Below are 5,203 nucleotides of genomic sequence, written 5' to 3' on the forward strand. Positions count from 1 at the left end.
GCCACACTTGGAGTTTGATGAGAAGGAACTGGACTCCGAAACGCTGAGAAATACTCTGGGAGTATTGCAAGATGAATTGGCCAATCTGAGGGCCAGTCAAGAAAGTGCCACGGAGACCATGGCGCGACAGCAGTAAGAAATAGAGCGTCAACGCCAAGAACTGAGTGAAAGACAGGCGGAGATGGACTGTCGTCAAAGGGAGGCCATGGCAGCCCTCGAAGCAGCCCTGCAATTGGCTAGGAATCAGGCTGCACCTGCCTCGCAGCCTGATCAACCCTCAAATGGCCCACCTCAAAGGGGTCCCAATCCAAGCCCTCCAATACAGCCAACAAGCCCTCAAAGGCCAGAGCACCCACCAATGCTTCAGCATAATGTCCCACCTAGAGAGCCTGAGATGTAGCCTCCATCCCAGGCTGGTCGAGGCAATCCCCCACATCCAAGGCAGAATAGGGCCGGGCAGCAGCCCCGCAGCCCTAGACGCCCAAGGGGTGAAGAGCCGCACCCACCGAGCAGGGGGCAGCGTCCTTCTGGAAACAGAAGGAACTCAAAGACAGGCTCTGCGGTTAGGGGCCCCCCACGGCATTATAATGCACGGGGACCTACCAACCAGTGCAGGTCTCCCCCTACCGCTCGGGAAGCTCCAGCCCAAGGAGGCAATCGAGGAGACAATCGGTCCCACCATAGCCAATCGAGGTTTAGAGATGGCCATGACTACAATGAGGCCGACTCAGGCAGAGGGAATGCTGGTCGGAGGAATGAGGAGAGAGGTGGAGGCAGAAGCCCACCACCTAGAGAAGACCAACAAGCAAGACGTAATGCTGGGGGGTAGTCCAGACAAAACAACATCTTTAGCCGGCTCGGAGCCAGTGAACAACGGCGAAGAGACGATGATCTAAGGGATATACTCAACGACCGCCGAGAACGGCACAACGAGTACATTCCCCCGGCACTAGAGGCACCGACAATTCCTGAAGCCGTTCAGGCCCAAATAGATTGTTATATTATTTTATAATATAATGTAATATTATATTATATTATATTATAATGTTTTAGATTAAATAAATGTGATAAAGTGTGTCACATATTGTAACTTATAATAGAGAGTTACAATATTTAGATATATGAGATATATCCAAATAATGTAACATATTTGGTGTTACAAATTTGTAACTTTCAAATATTACCCTTTATTGTGTAAAATTGTTGTTACACAATATTGAGATGAATTTCATAAAGCCATATGTGATATGGCTGTTAGAGATATGATTTTAACCCCAATAATGTGTTTTGGAAGTTACAAAATCATTTGGGAGGGTTTGGAACCGTTTGGAAAAACAGCACATTTTTTGTGCTGAAATTGGTCGGTGGCCATGGCCACCAACATTCAGTGGTCGTGGCCTGTGGGTCAGAGACCAGTGGCCGCGGCCACAGGCCAAAACTGACCAATTTTTCAGTTTTTTCAATCTTTGTTAAACGGCTCAAAAAAACCCAAATAACTCCCAAATCTCATTTTTAATTCCATATTAATCCAATTAAACATTGGAAACAGCCATGGGGGTTGGTGGAATTTGAAATTCAAAAGGTGTCTCTAAACTCTATACATAGGAGCCTATAGCTCACTTGTAAGACACAACATTTCTATCCATTAGAGCACTTGGCTAGAAACACCTTGAGGCTTGATAATTCCATAAAGCTTTTCCAATATCTGAGAGAGACCCCTTAGTGCTTGAGTTAGGGGGAAATAAGCTTTTGGACAAAGGTTTTAAACCTTGTTCAAGTTGGTGATCCCCAACCCTCTTCACTTAGGTTGTGTAAGTGAGACTTTCTTGTATTTCTGTTCTTCTTTCTATTTTATTATTTTCTTCTTATTCTCTTGTTCTTTTTACTTGTATTTCTTGTTCAATAGTTGTAATCTTTTCTTTTCTTTTGTTTCAAACACTTCTAGTTTACTTGTAACCTTTTGCTTAGAGTTGTATTTTACTATTCTCTTCTTCTTCATCATCTTCTTCATTTTCTTTGTTTATTTGTAATTTTCAGTTATAGAGTTGTAACCTTATTTATTCAATCTATATTTATTTGTAATATTATTGCATAGAGTTGTAATATTATAATCATTTCCATTGAGGCAAAACATTTTTACCTAACATAGATGCCTTGAACCAAGCAGTGCAACAGTTGGTCGGGGGAAGAACGTCTCACATCGAGTACATCAGAAGAAGGGGCACTCCTTTCATCCAGAGGATTGCTGTGGCGGAAACTCCCAGTAATTTTAAAATGCCCACACTTCCGAAATTTGACGGGTATGGTGACCCGGTGTCTAATGTAAACAAATTTGAGATACAAATGGACATTCAGAAGGTGTCCGAAGACGCTTGGTGCATGATCTTCCCTGCAACACTTTCTGATGCTGCACAGGAGTGGTTCTTTAAGTTCCTTGCTGCAAGTATTGTATCTTGGGAGATTTTCGTAAACGAGTTTTACGGACAATTCTATGCGGGTCGTGTGCAGCCAACTGAGGCAAACCAGCTAGTCGAGATACCCCAGCAAGAAGGAGAACCACTGAATGACTACGTCCAGCGTTTCATGCGAGCTGCGGCTAGGGCCAAAACAGTGGGAGATGAAGGCAAAATGATGGCCCTAACTGCAAGAGTTAGGCGTCGTACGCCTCTTTGGAGTAGCCTCAGGAAGCATAGGGTTAAAACTACCCAAGAATTTTTGGATCGAGTTGATCGATACATCAAGCTCAAAGAAGCGATTGTCAGCGAGGGAAAGACCCCAAATAAAGATAAGGGGACTGAAGACCCCGCCAAAGTCACCAATGGGTCAAAGCCCAACGGCAATGGCAACGGCAAAGGCAATGGGAATGGCAATGGCACGAATGGGGGGAAAAGGCCCCATAACGAACCATCCACTTCTGAGAGCAAGCACGCTAAGGGCAATCGTTATGAGCCATGGTTCACCAACTACACTGCCCTTGCCAAGTCTCAAGCAGAGGTGTACCAGGCCACAAGTTCCAGTGTACCTTACAAAAGACTCGCTGCCATTCGAAAGGATATTTCGAAAAGGGATACCACCAAGTTCTGTCATTTTCACAATGACTACGGACACAATACAAACGAGTGTAACCAGCTGAAGGATGAAATCGAGTTCCTTATTAGACAAGGACACTTGAGGAGATACGTGCGGGCCTCGGGAGCTTCCCAACGAGAGGTTCCAGGTGGCAACGAGAAGGCACCTACACTCCAACGCTCGCCACCTTTACAGCCTGACCCCGTGGCTGGCACCTTACTCATCATCTGCAGAGGTCCGCACCTTACAAAAAACAGCGGAAAGGCAAAGGAACGATATGCTCGGACCCTACGCCGCGACGAGGACATCGAGATGATGATTGTGGAGGATCAGGCATCAAAGAAGGCTCGGACAGAGTACGGTGAAATAACCTTCTCTGATTGCGATGCCCAGCATGTCTGATTCCCACATTCTGATCCATTGGTCGTGGATGTTCAGATTTCCAACATGATGGTGAAAAGAGTGCTGGTCGATACAGGAAGTTCAGTTAACATCGTGTATAAATCTTCGCTGGAACGAATGAAGTTGTCCGTCAAAGACTTGGAGCCCTGCAACCAAAAAATTTATGGTTTCTCTGGTGAGGGACTACCTCCAACAGGGTCAATCAGGCTTCCAGTAACAGCAAGTACAGCGCCCGCTACCATGACATTACTCACTACTTTCATAGTAGTTGATTGTCCTTCGACCTATAATACTGTAATTGGAAGGCCCATACTAGTTGACCTTTGGGCCGTCACCTCTATATGGCACCTAGCCATGAAATTCCCAACAGACGCAGGGGTAGGACGCGTGTTGGGAAACCAGAGGGAAGCAAGGGAGTGCTACAATACCTCAATCACTAAGGCCAAGAAGGGTATGTCGAGGAGTGCTCCCCCATAAAAGTTGCAGATGGCCATTGATGTACAAGCCCAATCAGGTGATGAAGTCACCAAATAGGGTGTTGCCCAAAGTGAGGATAGAGACTTAGATCCTCGCTTTGGGGATTTTGAAGAAGATGTAGGACCTGTCGAGGACCTTGAGGAGGTCCAGCTTAACAAAGAGTTTCCGACCAGAGTAGTAAAGCTCGGCAAAAATTTAGAAGCAACAACCAAACGCGCACTGGTGGAATTTTTGAAGAAGAACCAGGAACTTTTCGCCTGGTCACCTAAAGACATGGCTGGGATAGATCCTGCAGTCATCATCCATGTCCTGAACGTCGACAAAAACTTTCCACCCATGCAACAAAAAAGAAGGCTGCTCGATAAAGACAGATCAAAAGACTTAAAGGAGGAAGTTGAAAGACTAGAGGAGAATGGGTTCATCAGGGTGGCGTTTTATCCATCGTGGGTCTCTAATCCAGTACTGGTTCCCAAGCCGAATGGCAAATGGCGAACCTGTGTGGATTTCACAGACCTTAATAAAGCCTACCCTAAAGATTGCTTCCCACTCCCAAGGATCGACCAGCTGGTCAATGCAACTGCAGGCCATGAGATCCTCTCTTTCATGGATGCATACTCAGGATACAATCAAATTAGTATGCATCCCCCTGACGAGGATCACACTAGCTTTTGGACCGATACAGGGCTATACTGTTACAAAGTAATGCCCTTCAAATGGGAAAACGCTGGTGCAACTTACCAGCGACTAGTTAACCACATGTTTAAGGAGTTGATCGGGGTAAACATGGAGGTGTACGTTGATGACATGCTGGTAAAGTCAAAAAAGGCAGAAGGACATGTGAAGGATTTACGAGAGTGTTTCAATGTTCTGAACAAATATCAGATGAAGCTAAATCCTCTCAAGTGTTCCTTTGGAGTAGGATCAGGGAAGTTCTTGGGGTTCATCGTTAATTCAAGAGGAATCGAGGCTAATCTCAAAAAGATCAAGGCCCTGATCGATATGAAATCGCCAGTAAAGATCAAAGATGTACATAGTTGGACTGGAAGGATTGCCGCGCTCAATAGATTTATTTCAAAATCAACAGATAAGTGCGTCCCTTTCTTTAATCTACTTAGGGGCAACAAGAAGTTCGAATGGACTGAAGACTGCGAACAGGCTTTCCAAGCCTTATAAGCCCACATGTCGCAGCCTTTCGTCTTATCAAAACCTGTAGATGGGGAAACTTTGTTCATATACCTGGCGATCACCGAATATG

This window comes from Humulus lupulus, chromosome 4, assembly GCF_963169125.1.
Source record: "Humulus lupulus chromosome 4, drHumLupu1.1, whole genome shotgun sequence".
In the NCBI taxonomy this organism is placed as follows: domain Eukaryota; kingdom Viridiplantae; phylum Streptophyta; class Magnoliopsida; order Rosales; family Cannabaceae; genus Humulus; species Humulus lupulus.